The 18,048-nt window shown below is 33.0% G+C and overlaps 1 long non-coding RNA gene across 2 annotated transcripts in view; it reads right to left on the bottom strand.

Annotated features, from left to right (window-relative positions):
• The window catches only part of LOC141584870 (uncharacterized), a 400,256-nt gene that overhangs the window by 301,199 nt on the left and 81,009 nt on the right, over positions 1-18,048 (bottom strand). Inside the window, exon 3 of one of the 2 annotated variants that reach the window (XR_012518123.1) lies at positions 9,707-9,838. The exons of the other annotated variant lie outside the window; for it this stretch is intronic. This is a non-coding gene — a long non-coding RNA (uncharacterized LOC141584870). The remainder of the gene's footprint in view (positions 1-9,706; positions 9,839-18,048) is intronic. 2 annotated transcript variants of the gene reach the window in all.

Here is an 18,048-nt window from a genome sequence, read left to right as displayed (position 1 = left end):
AGATCTGAAACTATGAAACTAATACAAGTACATTGGGGATATACTGCAGGACATTGCTCTGGGCAAATTTTTTGGGTAAGACCCTAAATGCCTAGGCAACAAAAACAAAAATGGACAAATGGAATCATATGAAGTGAAATAACTTCTTCACAGCAAATGAAATCATCAATAAATTGAAGAGATAACCCATAGAATGGGAGAAATATTTGCAAACTATTCATCTGATAACCAACATATGTAAGAAGCTCAAACAACTCAATAGCAAAAAGCAAAAGCAAAACAAAACCCCCAAAAAACCCCACAAATAATTTGATTAAAAAATAGACAAATGGTCTGGATAGACATTTCTCAAAAGAAGACAAACAAATGGACAACAAGTATATTAAAAATGCTCAACATTACTAATTATCAGAGAAACAACAAATAAAAACCACAATGAGATATCATCTCACCCCAATTAAAATGGCTTTTATCCAAAAGATGGAATAATGGATGCTGGTGAGTATTTGGAGAAAGTGGAATCCTAGTACATTGTGGAATGTAAATTAGTACAGCTGCCATGGGAAACGATATGGAGGTTCCTCAAAAAACTAAAAATAGAACTATTCTATAATCCAGCAATTCTACTATTACTCCTACTACATACATATAATATATATATGAAAGAAATCAATATATCAAAGAAATATCTGCATCCTCATGTTTATTGCAGGACTATTCACAATAGTCAAAATATGGAATTAACTTAAGTACCCAACATGAATGAATGGATAAAGAAAATGTGGTGTATACACACAATGGTATAGTTTTCAATGATAAAATGAAAAAAATCATGTCATTTCCAGCAACAAGGATAGAATTATTGGATATTATATTCAGTGAGGTAAGCCAGGCACAAAAAGATAAACATAGCATGTTCTCACTCATATGTGGGAGCTAAAAAACTGAATCTCATAAAGATGCAGAAGAGACTGGTGGTTACCAGGAGCCGGTAAGAGAGCTGGTGGATAAAGACTGGTTGATTAATTCGCACAAAAACACAGTTTGATAGGAGATATAGGACCTTTTTCATAGATCAGCGGTTGAATATAGTTTATAATAATTTATTTTATACTTCAAAATAGCTGGAAGGGAATAATCCAATGTTTCTAACAGAAACAAAAGATAAATATTAATGCTGATAGATATTCCAATTATATTGATTGGATCTTTGCAAATTATATGAATGCATTAAATTATCACATGTATATATACATCTATTGTTTATTCATTAAAAATTTTTTTAACAATATGAATTTTAATAATAATATATTAATGAACTATTGGTGAATTTAAAAACCACCTTGGATTGAACTTGACACAAAGATCACAGAACTAGAAAGAAGGCTTTGCTAACACTTTTCTTTTTCATTTCAACCCCTGACACCCACTGGCATCCTCAACTCCAAATTCCCTGATTCTGTGTCAAAATTTGGGTGCTATATTTCTTAATATCCCAAATCACTAAATTTACTACTAATTATAATAGCTAACACTTACATAAAGCTTACTATGTGCCAGGTACTACTCAAACATTTTAAATAATTTAAATATGATAACAGATCTATGAGATAAATAATATTCTTCATTTAAAATAAAAAGCTGTTTGTTCTTTTCTCCAGTTATCAGCATCTCATATTTAATCCAGTTATGTATTCATTCAACAAATGCTTACTGGCCCCTGCTCAGTAGAGAGCACTGTCCTGGGCACTGACAGAACACTAGCAAATACACATTCCCTTTCTTCACAGACAGTATGATCTAGTGGGGGAAAAGGCAAATAAACCAACAGCCACAGGATGGGCTAGAATAGATGTGTGCAGAGAGTACGTTAGAACCACAAAAGGGGCATATAAACCAGTCCAGAAAGATCTTGGAAGACTTTTGGTATAAAGAACACCTCAGCTGAATAGTTGAATTGAGAAAGACCAAGTTAAAGTTAGAGAAATAAGTTTGTGTGAGCAAGAGTGTGTGTATGTGTGTTTGTGTGTGTGTGAGAGAGAATGTGTGTGTGTGTGCATGCGCACTCACAGGCATGCACATGTGCGTGTGTAGCAGATGCCATTCCAGCCAGGGAAAGTAAGAGGTGTAGCAACAATTTTGATTATTTATAAGCAACATTTTGACCTGTGGAAAAAAATGTAATTTTGATGAGATGGAACTTTTAATCAAAAAGCTGCTGGGAGAGGGTGGTAACTTAGCTAGCAGAAGAGCCTAGATGTTATTTTCTGTCCATGCTTATCTAGTAGATCATAAATCTTACTGTGAGATAAAAACAGACTTTATGGGTTTATGAAATATATAATTTTGAAACCAAGTACCTAGCTAGTGACTGTAAAACACAGAGCACCTAAGAGAGACTGAGGAAATCTCAAGGCCATATAAACAGAAAATAAAGTCATTCTCCAATAATAAATAGCTATTTGCTATTATCGGGAAGGAACGTAAGCCTCCTTATCAATGTAATTGATGAAAACTGTTTCTCTTCCTAAACGGAATCTTAAGCAAGTACACAGAAGGCATTGGATTAAAATAGCAAAGAACATGGAGAAGACGATAAGATCATCTAGAAAACTAATAGAGAAATCATTTTCTTAACCAGTTTTGTGAACGAATTTCATCAGTTTCTCAGGAGGGAAGAATGATTGAACATTAAAGTCATTAAACTATTATATGTAATAGTTTTGTATTATAAATATTTCTAAATTAACTCTTGTAACCAGCAGAGTGTCTTCATTCTGCATTGTGAGTTTGGCCAATCATTAGTAAAGCCTGAATTGAGAAAAACAAAAAAACTTTGTATTTATTTGGATCATATATAATTCTTCTAAATTCTGCAGCTAAACCTCTAGAGTAGACAGATTTGGGAAGCAGAATTTCAAAATGGGTGCTGCCTACTGTCCCTCCAGATTTTCTGTATGTATCTGCATCTTATTTCATAAGCATAAAATGTAAGATTAAAATATGTATAGTTTCATTAACAATGGAATAATTTTTATCCTGCCCAATTCCAAATGAGCTTGATGCTCAAAAAAAAAAAAAGCACATTACAATAGACCTTAGTAATAGACATAACAAAATAAAGCATATAAAACTTGAAGTGGCAAGATGTGAAAAAAGTCAATATTAATTATTCTCTTTGAGAAAAAATAAGGTGCAAAACTTAGCCATGAACCTCCAAGAAGGAACGATAACAATAAAAAGAAATTGATATAACTATGCTTTCAGTGGGAAAAAGGTCAGATTCATTGATAGGATTTGAAAATTTTCCTTATTTAAAAATTAATGAGTTGTTTTTATATAAAATTATTTTTGACATAAGTTTTGCCTCCATCCTTTGAAATATCCATAAGCCAATAGATATAACATGTTTGTGGATAACCATTGGGTTTGCAGCATTTCCGTGTTTTTTTTTTTTTCCAAAACACCTTAGAAGTCAGGTTTTTAAAAATAAATTTGGGTTGCAGACAGTTGAGATCACTAGTCTAGATAAAATATGAACTAATATAGTTAGATTTTGTCACAATGGATAAAATTTTATAAGGCAAAGCCATTTATATTTTCTGTGGTGAAAATGTACTATTAATTTTTTATCAAGTATAATATGACTTATAAAAATCGCTGAAGAAAAAGTACTTTCTGTGCTACCTTTACGTCAAATTATTGTCATTATTATTATTGAGAAACATGGTCCCTCTCTGTCACTCAGGATGGAGTGCAGCAATGTGATCATAGCTCACTATAACCTTCAACTCCTGGGCTAAATTATCCTCCACCTCAGCCTCCCAGGTAGCTGGGACTATAGGTATGTGCCACCATATCCAGCTAATTTAATTTTTTTTTTTTTTTTTAAGAAACAGGGGTCTCCATATATTACCCAAGCTTGTCTCAACCTCCTGGGCTCAAGCAATCATTTCTCCTCAATCTCCCAAAGTGCCAGGATTACAGGTGTGAGCCATTGCATCTGGCCCACAATTTTTAATAAAAGAAAAAGTATAGTCTGTGGTACCTTTACATCAAAATGATTTTAATAAAAGTATCTTTTTCAATATGTTTAATAAAGAAAGGAAAGGTAAATTTTAATTGATTTATATTGCTGAATAGCCTTTATATTGCTAGGTATCCAATGTCTGAATTTCTCAAGCTAGTGCAAAATACATACTATGTATGAATCAATAGAATAACTATGGAACATAATTGGAGTATAATTTTTTCTGGAAGATTTCAGAGCAATTAATCTCATGGGAAAACAAGGTGTGATTTAGAGTAGACTAAAACATCTGCATGATCTTTTCAGTCAGCATTCTAGACTTCAAGGCCTATGGTGCCATTGATGAGGAAAGTCAGATCACATTTCCAGAAAATGATGGGCTTGAGGAATGGCTAAGCAAGACTTGGGATCTTCTCATAATGTCCTTTCTCCACCACTCCCAGCCAGAGTAAATGAAAATAATCAATGCTACTGTTTAAGAGATATCACAGATTAAAGATGACTGGAAAACACTGATTCATTTTTTAGAACATACAATCTAAGGGGGTAAAAAACAAATATCTACTTGTCTTTCTCTAACTACACCGCTTCCCTAAGCCTCCCTAAAACACCAGCTCTCAGAACCCTTGCATGTACACATTTACTTTTCTCTACAGAAAAAAAAAGGAAGAAAATATTTAATACACATGACCTTAGACTACATGATCTTCAAAAGCAAGAAATTGATCTGATTTCTCTGTGTGTTCCCATGACCAATGGGGTATCTGAACTCAACAAGGGTTTATTGTGGTGTACTTGCCTCAATTCTCTCACCTTAAGTACCCCAAACCCCCAAAGAATACATAAACCCATTTCTAAACTTTCCAGAAAACAAAAGTTCACAAAGAAATATTAAATGTAAATGTTTTCCTTTCTTACTGGCTATTTCAAATGAGAAATTTGGAAAGCAACTACAGGAACCTGAAATAGTTCAGGGTCTATTCTGAATTTCTTTGTTAGAGAGGCTTTGGGGTGTCAATCTAGATGGAGGTGGGAAATGGGAAACAGAAGTTCCATAATCACAGCTAGCACATTGTTCTTGCTTAGAATCCCTGTTTATTTGGGAGGACCCACCAAAAATATAAATTAGTAGTACATTATATGTAATAATAATAAGGTTTTATAAGTTACTTGAAAAGTCAGTAATTTAGAAGAAAAATCACAAAGATGCCTTTGTGATGGAATAAAATTGAATAAAAATTTATTTTTTCTAAAATGTTTAAACTAAAATTAAAAAACTACACCATTTATAATCACTAGAATCAAAATTTTACACAAAAATTATCTGAGTAATGGTGAATTTTTAAAATTTAAACTGTCTTATAAAATATTGTTTAAAAATAAAACCATTCACAATTCTATTCATTGTCTTGTTGCCAGTGTAAATAATAAATGCATTATTGCATGAGCATTATGTGTATACCTACATATATACAAATTTAAGAACAATATGAATTGTTTAATGTTATACAATGCCCCATAGTTTCCATGTACAATGAATGTAAATACTGTGCTAGATTGTGAGTAATTATAAATTGGAACACAAGAGAAGAAAAAAAGGGGGGGCACTCAGCATTATTGTGAAGATATAATTATGTATCTAAGAATCGTTTGTATTCAGGCTGTCTTAAAGAACTAATTTGACAGTTTAATTAATTTGTCTTTTCTCTTAAGCAACCCTTTCTGCCTCTCAAATCACCTATTCCATCTAAAATTGTGTTATTAACATCAGTGGTGGCAAAAGCCATGTATCTTCATTGTATACATGCTATCATCTTCTGTTCCAAGGGCATATGGCAAATGACACAGAAAAGTATTTCCCTGGGATCTGCACAGGATTATTTCCAACAGTTCTGACACATAAACACCTCTTGCCCTAAACTAAGAATATCTGTATATTGTCTTTCATTTTGTATTACAATTCTGTTAACATGATATTCTCTCTTGTTTGTATCTGTCTGTCACATTGCAGGCCTTCTAGAATTTCTAAACCCTACCTACTCAATGCCTGTGGCACTTTCAATCATTTAGGCAACTATATATATTCTCACAGATTTTCTTAATACTGTCAGGAGATCATAAAATTCTCATTGAAAAGTGCTACCTAAAGTGAGTTATTAGAATGAAGAACTGTAATAATTTAGACATGAATGTTAATGTGGCTTCATTTGAACAAAAACTGGTTTGATTTATATTTGGGTTAATGTTTTAAGAAGGATAGAGACAGTTGTCAAGACTTTTGTACAACAAAGGAACTTCTGCTAATCAGTGTTATGACACAGTTTCTGTGTTGACCAAGCAAAACTTTATCTTAAGTGGGATTACAAAGTACCAATAACTTATTAATTATTGTTCACTAGCTTACTTTAACTACTATGAAATCACGTGGCTCTAAGATGTCAGATACATGGAATGTACACGTCTCACCTTTTTGCATGGAAGATGTATTCACACTATTCAATTCAGGTACACCTTCCTGCTAAACATAGATGCTCTCTATTCTTCCCAGACCCACATTCTAGGTAGCCAAAATTAGATGACCTTGAAAGAACTTGAGATGAAATTTGTTTGCCACTTTTTTTGTAGATAAATATGAACAAGCTGTTAATGAGGTAGTAGTGTAAATAAAGGAGACTGTTAAGTTCATTTGTTATCTCTTACAAATCTCTGCAAAATAATGATAGTACAGGTCTAGGCATTCTAAAGTCACCACAATAAAGAACAACACTAAAAGACCAAGGGCTTTACTCTCTGGCAGGAGATGACAGTTTACCTGGGAGGTACGTATTCACCTAGCAAGCCTATCCAAAAACCCTTTTAGAAAGATTATTTACATCAAAATTACTGAGATAAAATATGCTTCTGTTTCAAGTAAGATGGAGTAAATGCATCTCACTCTATCTTTCATACTTACTGCAACTATAAAATATGCACAGAATGCATGACACAGCTATTTGAGAACTGTAAAAAGCAAACAATAGTTGGCAGATTCTGGAAGAAGATGAGTATTTGAAGTACTGCTAAATCATAGGTGAGTTTACTCGTGGGGTGGGGGGGCACGTGAGTGTGTGTGTTTATTTGGTATCCTATCCAATCCCCGCAGGCTTTGAATCCCAGCCTGGATTCAATATAACCTTAAACTTGGAACTGCATAGTGATGTGGATTGAAAGAGCTCCACAAGGAACCCTCTGATTCTGGTTCTAGGAGCTGGTACTGGGTTTCATAATGCAATGCTCAGGGGTGGAGGATAGGAAATCCCTTATGTATTTGTTTCTTTCTCTATTTTCTCATCTATCAGTCCTCAGGCAATCCTGAAACAATACTGATGACAATGGTGCTCACAGGACTAAATCTCTGAGAAAAAAAAAACTTCTCTGATTAGAGGAGCTGTGGTCCCAAGAGGGTGACACAAACTCCTATTTCCTTTTGTTCTCTGTCTTCCTGTTGTGTGTCTTGAATGAGGGCATACTCATGGGGAGTATGAAGCTAAAGGAAGATAGATAAAACCTGGCTTTCTGGCCAGAGGACAGATAAGAGAAGCCTAAGGGAACCAGAAAGGGCTGGAGAGATCACAGAAAGGAAAGAGCTCAGGAAAACACCCTCATAAAATAGTAAGCTGTGCATTCATAGATCTGAAAATAAATAGCATATCAAAGACATTAAGATCTAAACGAAAGAATAGATAAGTTCCAAAGTCCCATCTAGCCATTTACTGGTGCACACATGGCACACATCAGAGCAGCACTACACTACAAATGCTTTGAAAACATAACTCACACTGAAACCAAAACTCACAAGAAGCAGGTTAAAATGTATGACCTGAATACAACCACGCAAATTGTCTGCTAAAACAAAAATACCAAGCCAGACACAGTGGCTCATACATACAATACCAGCACTTTGGGAGGCTGAGGAAGGAGGATCCCTTGAGCCCAAGTGCTTGAGAGCAGCCTGGGCAACATAGGGAGATTCCATCTTTATGAAAAATTTAAATAAATAAATAAATAAAAATCCACAAAAAAACAAGTTTCATATAATGTTTAAAATTTCCAAGAAACAAGCCAAAATCATTTAGCATGCCCAGAGCCAGGAAAATCACAACTCACATGAAAAAAGTAATTGAAAGAAACCGATGTCTATGTGACACCAGTGTTAGAATTATCAGAAAAAAAGACTTCAAAGTTGCTTTAGAAAAATGCTCTAAGAATTAAGGATTTCATGGGTCAGGTGCATTGGTTCATGCCTATAATCCTAGCACTTTGGGAGGCCAAAGGAGGCATATCACTTGAGTTCAGGAGTTTGAGACCAGCCTGGTCAACATGGTAAAACCCCATCTCTACTTAAAATACAAAAATTAGCTGGACCTGGTGGTGTGTGCCTGTAGTCCCAGCTACTGAGGAGGCTGAGGCAGAAGAATTGCTTGAACCCAGGAGATGGAGGTTGCAGTGATCTGAGACTGTACCACTGCACTCCAGCCTGGGTGACAGAGCAAGATTCTGTCTCAAAATAAATAAATGCAATTAAGGATTTCAAATCCTTGACATGAATGGATATATTTAAAAATATCAGAAATAAATTTTAGTATAAAGAACTAAATGTAAATTTTAGAACAGTAAATACAATAACTGAAATGTAAAAACTCACTGAATGGCCTTAATGGTAGAATGGAGATTTCAGAGCAAAGAACATATGAGCTTGAAGATGGATGAATAGAAATTATCCAATCTGAACCACAGAGAGAAAAAAAAAAGTGAGGAAAAAAGAGGTTCAGGAACTTGTGAGATAGTAACAAAAGTTTTAACAGGCATCAAGGTCTCATAATGAGAAAAGAAAATGTGATGTGCAAAAAGTTGTCTTTTAAATAATGTGTGAATACTTTCTAAGTTTGGCAGGAAACGAGAAAACTTTTTAAAGCTCAGCACCCCAAACAAGAGAAATCAAAAGAATCTATCTACAGACATATCATAAACTGCTAAAAACTAAAGAGAAAAAAATAATGTTTAAACCAGCCGAAGAAAATGGACACATTACCTCTACAGCAGTGATTCTCAGTGGGTGTGATTTTGTCTCCTTAAGCAACCCAGAGACATTTGGCAAAGTCTAGAGACATTTTTTATTGTGATGGCAGGGGATAGGTGCTACTGGACATCTAGTGGGCAGAAGCCCTGAATATCTCTAAGTTTTCCTGCAATGCACAAGAAAGCCTCCCACCAGAATTTCTATCCCCAAATATCAGTACTGCTAAGGTTGAAAAACCCTGCTTGCAGGAAAACAACTATTAATATGACTAAGAATTTCTCATCAGAGACTGCAGAAACCAGAGTCAAGTGGAAAAATACCTTTAAAGCAATTAAATAAAAAAGCTTTTAATCCAGAATTTTTTATCGAGTGAAAATATCCATTAAAAATGAAGATGAAATAAAAACATTGCTAAACAAAAGAAAATGAAGAATTTATTACCAACAGACATGCTGTAAAATTATATTAAAATGTATGTCAAATGTAGTAATAATAAATTAAATGTAATATTAAAGGGGTTCAAATAACCTAAAGGAAAATAGAAGGGGGAAACAGACAAATGACAAGCAGATAAAACTAAGAAAAAAACGTAGTAGAGTAAAAGAAGCCAGCCTCACCTGGGCATGCTTGTAGTACTATACTGAGGATGCTGAGGCAGGAGAATCGCTTGCACCCAGGAGTTCAAGGTTTCAATAAGCTAGGATTGTGCTACTGCACTTCAGCCTGGGCAACAGAGTAAGACTCTGTCTCTAAAATAAAATAAAAAGGAAACAGAGTAAAATACAATAAATACTGTTTAAGGGAAAAAGAAAACAGTCTGAAAGATTACATAATGGATGATTTCATTTATATAATTTTTTTTGCAATAATAAAACTGTAGTGATAGAGAACCCCCCAGTCAGTGTCAGAAGTTAAAATTAGAAGACGGGTGTACATGAAAAGGTATTGCAAAAGGGAATTTGCAGAGGTGATGAAATTTTTCTGTATTTCAATTGTGATGTTGGCCACTTAGATCTATTCGTGTGTTGAAAGCCATAGAACTATACATAAAGAAAAGTCAATTTCATTACAACTTAGTTTATAAAATTAAAATCTTTGAAAAGAATTTATTCTTTGTAGGTAGTAGAGTACTGAAAGCACAAATTTAAAGAAGAGATTTTTTTTTTCCAAATCAGTTAATCAGTTCACAAACAATAAAAGATATGACCATTGCAAATGCCTCCAGGGCTTAAATATTTTTCCAGCTCTTGATACTAACAATAACATAACACAATAATTTAAAAATTGAAATAATAGATACAAAGGCAAGCACTTTTGTATCTTTCTCATATATTGACATGTGGGTTGGATATACACACTACATATAAAATTCAAGAGTATTTTTGTGTATTTATTGGCCTCACCAAATTCAAAAATTTTCAAGGCACTATTTTTCAAATGAGAGAACAATACAGCAGAATAAAAAAAGCATCATGTGGGTATTCAAACTCTTTTTTTCCCAGCTTTATTGAGGTGTAACAGACAAAATGAATGTATTTCTGTTAGGTGTATAAGGTGTATTATGTTATTATTTAAAATACATATATGTGTGCATATATATACATTTCACTATATACATATACATGTATATATACATATGTACACATACATGTATATATATATACATATATATATACGTATATACACATGCGTATATACACACATATATATGTGCACTTCAGCCTGGGCAACAGAGTAAGACTCTGTCTCTAAAATAAAATAAAAAGGAAACAGAGTAAAATACAATAAATACTGCTTAGGGAAAAAAACAGTCTTAAAGATTACATAATGGATGATTTCATTACGTGTGTATTACATATGTGTGTATATATATGTATATAGTGAAACGATTACCACAGTCAAGCTAATTAGCACATCCCTCATCTCTCACAGTTACATTTATTTATTTATTTATTTAGTGGCTTAAAAAAAAAAAACTTAAGATCTACTCTCCTAGCAAACTCTTTGAAGCTGCAATTCCACTCTCAAGAATTCTTTACATGGGAATAATTTACAGAAGTATAACGAAAAAGTGAAAGTATTTCATTTGCAAATGACTTATAATAGAACTGTGAATAAAAGGAAGGAAGCGGAAAAAGAAAGAAGAAAGTAAAAATCAAAAAGAAAGAAGGAATGAAGATTAGAAAGTCAAATAAATGTTCAATAAAAAATTTGCTAAACTATTTCAAAAAATATAACATAAGCATGCATAATTATGTAGTCTTTCAAGATACAGTAGAGACGCTTGTAATATGACTTCAAAATTAGAACAATTAGAAATATGATTTCAAAATCAGAAATGGTGTAGAAATAATGACGGCAACTATCAAATGTATAGGCATGTGGATTAGAAATCAACTTTCATCTGTGGGTAAAAATTAATATCATTAGGATAGCGAAGTTGTGGAAGAGTTTCTCTCTGTTTTCCAGTAGTGTTCAATTTGGAATATTTCTTTCCTCAATCATAAAAGAAAGTTCTTCAGTTTTGAATATATGTAGATGAATAATTTACAAATCTGCACACAGAAGGTTATTCTCTACTAAGATAATTAAGATCATTATAGCAGTTTACTTTTAAATAAGTCTTTAACAGAGATTGTCTTAGGAGACTCACAGACAAGACAGAAATTTTTAGTAAAATGGTAAATAAATATGAATAATGCAATTTATTATATATTAAATTTACTTAAATATTTGCCCATGATAATATATATGCTATGGCACATCTGACACCAAAATAAAGCTGTGAAACACTAAGTAACCTAAATTAATGAATATATAAAACACAACTTAAGCTACTTTTATTCAAGCTCTATCTCAACATACTATAAATTAAGAGAAAGACTGAAGTAAATTCATTCTCAGAGCTTTGTGAAAAGTGTCTTATACATGTGAAAGTGATAACTGATGTACAAAGATTAGTCAAACTTTGTGAATAAAAAGATTAAAATTCAGAACAGAAAAGACTGCAATTAAATATATCCATATATTTATGAATAAAGAATCTGAGAACTCTGTATTCTGTCTAAACGTCCACTATCTAAATGTTCAGTTACACTCAATTATTATGTTCTCTCTCTCTCTCTCTCTGTCTCTCGCTCTCTCTCTCTCTCCCTCTCCCCCTCTTGTTTGCTATTAGTCCTGTAGCTGATGAAATAGTTTATCTTTATGATGCTTGTTACTATGCTTTAGTAATTTGTATTTCCAGAGCTTGCACTTGTCAAGCAAACCAAGAAATCATAAAGCTTTAAGAGCTTTATGATTTTAGCTTTATGATTTTAGGTTTAAAACAGAAGCAGCCCTAGTCTAGCATGTGATTATATACCACCTGGTGAGATGTCTGAGCCTGGTTTACTTTAGGTCACTAGTCGAGAGACCCACTAGGTCGGAAGCTAAAGCTAAATGGAGCCAAGTATTGTCCAGTTGAATACTTGGCAAAAGAAAGGAAATGAATAATGACTGAACATCCACTGTGAGCTTTCCATCTTTCATATCAATTTTTTTTCTGAACAACTACTCCCTAAGGTAGGTATTATATTATTATTATTTTTTTTTTGGTGGGGGGATAAGGAAATTGCGGATCAGTTTCTTACATTTCCTAGGTTTACTTACTCATGAGGGAATAAAACTGGCTCTCTCCCTCCTAATTATTTCACTTTTATCTCACTCTCTACATTTTTTTTTTGTTTTTGTTCTCTTGATTCACATTTGCAGGTATTGACAACTAAAACATTTTTTAAAATACAATAAAAGAATACTTATGAATACTAGAATGTAATAACAGAGTTTCTAACTGGGCAAAACCAAAAAGGCAGCCTCTCATTAAAGCTTTGGTAGAGGATGAAGTACAGATGGCAGGAGCCATGGGATAGAGGTTTCAACATATTCTTTCTGTAGAAAAACCATATTCCAACTGTGAAACATACTCATGTTTGGAGACAGAAGGCAAAATGAAAGGCATAAACCATACTTAGAGTCAAAGAGAATCATTTCGGTCCCTCTATGTCCTTTTATTCTTGGCAGTCGCATACAGGACCTGAATGAACAATACGTTCCAGCTGCACACAATGGAGACATCTGTGGCAGGTGCAGCACAGGTATGCCATTTCTTATTTGTTAATTATTAAACAAAAATATAAAGAAAGATTGCAGAAATCGTTTGAAATGAACTAATTATCACAATATTTTAGTAATTTATTTTCTTCTTAATTTACTCTTTGGTAAATAGTGCCTCTGTTATTAGCACAGGTCAGTAAAACAGTATAACTAAATTACGCTCTTTTATATCTGATCAATTAAAATCATAACAATCAAATTACAGCCCACCTAGCTTAAGCCTCTCACTTTACAGTTGGCAAAAACTGAGACCTAATGCGGTTGGGTTTGAGAAGGAAGTTACAGAATAAAACTCTCATAAAGGTCTAACCAAAGGCACAAGAGTACTCGCTTTGGACTTGGTCAGGTGCCTTGGGTTGCTCAGTGCAAAGAGGCAGATATAACAATGTGCTAGTTCTGAATGTGGGCCTTGAAAACCCTTGAGTGTTTTCACTGGCAGTCTTATATTTGTGTAATTACCATGATAATAATCTTTCCCACTGATGACTAGTCCAAAAGAGTATTAGATACATAAGAGGCCTAGCTTCAGGTCAGATGCTTGAAGCAAAGCCTCTCTGCTGAACCTAACCTAGATCAGAAAGCCATTCACTTCACTCCCCACCATCCCACCCCTGTACCAGCTGACCTGCAGAAACCATGAGTGAGCTCCTCTGAGCTCGACAGAACTGCTCTAGCTCACCTGCATGTTTATAAACATAAATCAATTTTGTTTTAAACCAATGTGTCTGTGGTGGTTTGTTATCAACCCCATTTTAAATAGCTGAGACCATGAGTATTACTTGCCCCAACAGGGAAAGCAAAGTGCAAGCATGTGTGCGTGCACACACACACACAAACATACACAGACACACACACAAAGTAAAAGCACATATCAGAAGGAGGGAAATGCTAACTGAGAAGACGAAATCAGTAAAACTAAACCTTACCATTGTCACATGCTAGTGTGAAAGTTGTCAATAAAAATTGAGTCACTTATACAAAATTCTAGCAAAATGGAATTAGGGCCAGAAAAGGGGTACTTCCATGCACGTATGATAAAAGCAATCACAAAGACTCACTGTAAACCACAATCCTGCAGAAGGACCACCTGAACTTTAAACAAAGAACACTTCTAGGAGGACTTCTGCTCTACAACTTCCTATTCAACCTTGGACCAATGCCACCCTTGTTATTAATCCTTGTAGCTAAGAATAATTATTTCAAAACAACCTATGCTTTGTATAGCTTCCTTATTTTGCCTTTGAAACCCTAACTTTTCTTTGCTTTCTGGGTATACCCATATCCCTCCATGGGCTGCCATGGCACACATATTCTCTGATTACAAATTTGTGATCTGTTCCCAAACAAACTTAAATTTTTAATAAAGCAATTTTCTCTGTTGTTATTCAGGTTGACGGGGGGAAAGGTAAAGAATCACAAACATTTTAATCACAACTTTTAGAGAGACTACAACTTGCCTAATAGCACTGCCCTCGTTACTATGTTTAGACCTCTGTGTACTCTACTCTTCTCCGGGATTTTAGAACTCAGCATGAGTCTATATGTAAAAAGAAATCTTTCCAGCAGCTTTAAGATAATTGGTATCTCACTAAAACCGAGTAAAAGACATGGAGTCAAAATTCAACTTATTATACATCACAAGGACTAGTTGCAATGAAACATGACACATGGGAACCCAAAGAGGCAACCCTCAAATCCATGATTAATATTAATTTTTGTTTTTAGATTTACTGTCTCAATCTCTATAGTGCCTAGGGATTATGTCTCTACTCACTTCCTCATCAGGAATCCTGCTGACTCCTTGAATATTTTTTACTTTGGTTAAAACTCACAGTTACAGGCTGGGTGCGGTGGCTCAAGCCTGTAACCTCAGCTACTCGAGGCCGGAGAATTGCCTGAACCCAGGAGGCGGAGGTTGCGGTGAGCCGAGATCGCGCCGTTGCACTCCAGCCTGGGTAACAAGAGCGAAACTCCGTCTCAAAAAAAAAAAACAAAAAAACCCTCACAGTTATATTCATAACCATCTAATTCATTAGGGGACTGTATCAATAGAATTGCCAAAATATTCCTGTACAAAGATTTCACTATAGTCATCTTTTATCAGTTGGAAGAAGTTCAGGTAGGCCGCAACACCAAAAAAGGAATTTAATAAAAATTGTCAATTCTATTGATATTTATTGATGACATATTTCTTGCAATTAGTAGAAATAAACCTTTTGGATGCACAATTGTCCTCATACAATTTTTAAAATTTTAATTAACCAATTTGTTTGACATATTTTTGAAGTTTTTTCTAATATTCCATTTCTAATATAAATGTTTGAGTAATACATGGATGAATAAATAAAACAATGAGTATTAATAAAAGTATCAGGTTATCAAAGATGCATGGAACTTAAGAAAATGGAGGGAGGTACAGTGAGACTACAGGCAACATACCTATATTTGTGAAAATAAAATTTTCTTTGGTCCTCCACTGAAACTGTTATGAAAAATAGTCTGTTATTATTTTGATTTCAACTAGAAATATCTAACTTTAAACATATTTATCAGGCTAAGGTAAATATAAACTATCTGTAGAAGAAATGATACATAAATATTGGTAAATAGATATCTACAACTAAAGCTTTGTTTGAAAAAACTGACATTGGGAAAATTAGAACTTTTCACCCCTAGGAGAGTTATTGTAAAATTTCTATATCTTCAATTCTTATACACTATAAATTAAATTCATTGCTTTCTATAACACTAAGATGAACTTCACTTTTTCTGTCCTGTTTCAATAAATGTCATTCCAAGGTTTCTCTCACACAATAGGATATCCACCCATTTCTAAGGAATTAACTTTTCTTTTTTGTTACTTCAGAAAAGAGAATTTTCTCTCCATTTTTAATATTTCTCATGTCATTTCTTACTTATAAACTATGTTTAGAATAATATTTGTAGAATATGCAAAATAAACTATCATAAAAACTACTAAAACTAATAAATGAGTTTAGCAAGACAGAACGTCCCTATGTACAATAATAACTGTTTAAATTGTATGGTTATATAGTAGCAATGAACAATTGGAAATTGAAATTTTAATAAATATACATTTTTATGTTAACATAAAAAATGTAAAGTCCTTAAAATAAATGTAAATATGTGTAAGACCTGTACTTTAAAACACTACCTCATTGTAGAAAGAAAAAAAAACAAAATAAATGGAGAGATAAACCATTTCATCTATAAAATGGAAGACTCCACATAGTTAAGCAGTTAATATTTTCAAAATCTATCTGTGAATTTAGTGAAGTCCCATTCACAAAGCCTTTTTTGGTGACAATTAAAATGCCGATGTAAAGTTTATATGAATATGCAAGGATCAAGATCAGCCAAAATAATTTTGAAAAAGAACAGTCAAAAGACTTACATGATCTGATTTTTAAATTAATTGTAAAACTAAAATGGTCAAATGCGGTATTTATGTAAGAATAGACATATCCAATAGAACAGAATATCAGGTCTAGAAATAAACACATACATCATAAACTGATCCTCAACACAGGTGTAATGGTTAATTTTATATATCCATTAGACTGAACCATAGGGTGCCTAGACATTTGATCAGGCAAAACACATCCATGTAAACAATTGTTATCAAATGTTCATCAGATTCATTTAGTAAAAAACTGGTGACTGAATATACAAAGTGTTCATTATTCACCCAATATAACATCATTAAAATTTTTTTTAAAAAGGAACGAACTGTTGGTATAAGAGATAATTGATTAATTATAAAAGCCTGTGAAAGGTAAAATTATCAAGGCAGAAAGCAGATTGATGGATACTAGACCAAGGAATGTGGAAGAGAATTGGTTGCAAAAGGGTGATTACAAGTGATGGAAATGTTATATACCTTGATTGTGGTAGTGGTTGTACTACTATAAATGTTTGTTAAAATTCATTGAATTGTACACTTAAAACTTCTGAATTTGTGCAAATTATACTTTAACAATGCTCTTACAATTATCTTTCACTAATTTTATAATTTTTGATCTATATAACTTTCTGATGAATTAAGTACAAAACAATTGAGAGATAATAGCAGTCTTTACTGCTGTACAGCATCTTTAGGTATGCTAAAATTATTGTCATAATATTTCACAAAATAAATGTCTTTCTAATATATTAATTACTATTCTATTTTCTATCTGTTTTTTATTTACCTTTCTAAGAGCCAGTTAAAAGTCTGTTACCAATTCTTTATTCATACTTTTTGAACTTCTGGTAAAATTTACCTTTTATAATTTGGCTTGGAATCTATAATTAAGACTCGCAAGTTTTCTTTCTATTACTTTTTTGTGCATCTTAGTGAGATGTTGCCATGCGAAATATTGCAAATGCAATTTTTCTGGGAGCATTAGTTAATAATGACATAATGATTTTTAATTTTAAGGATATTTTTATTAAAATCATATGAGTTTTTTATTGTAAAATAATTATGCACTTATTAGAGAACTCAATAAGAAAAATAAAATTATTTGTTATTCTGGCCAGACATGACAGCACTTGAAATTTTATAAATATTCATACATTCATCATGTATATAATTTCATGCCCAAAATTGGGGACAATGGCATCTCTGTAAGTTCTGCAATTACTTTAAAAATGAAAAATGACTTTGTCATCAAGTTTTTATAAATTTTTCATGGCATTTAAAGTGACTAAAAATTGCTGATTCGCAATATACTTTTTATTAATCATATGTATATAAATAAAGAAAAAATTTAAAATTCACCAAAATGTAAGAGTCATACAC

Source organism: Saimiri boliviensis, chromosome 6 (assembly GCF_048565385.1).
Source record: "Saimiri boliviensis isolate mSaiBol1 chromosome 6, mSaiBol1.pri, whole genome shotgun sequence".
NCBI classification, from domain to species: domain Eukaryota; kingdom Metazoa; phylum Chordata; class Mammalia; order Primates; family Cebidae; genus Saimiri; species Saimiri boliviensis.
Note: the sequence above shows the minus strand (reverse complement) of the source record. Positions and strands in the feature narration are given on the sequence as shown.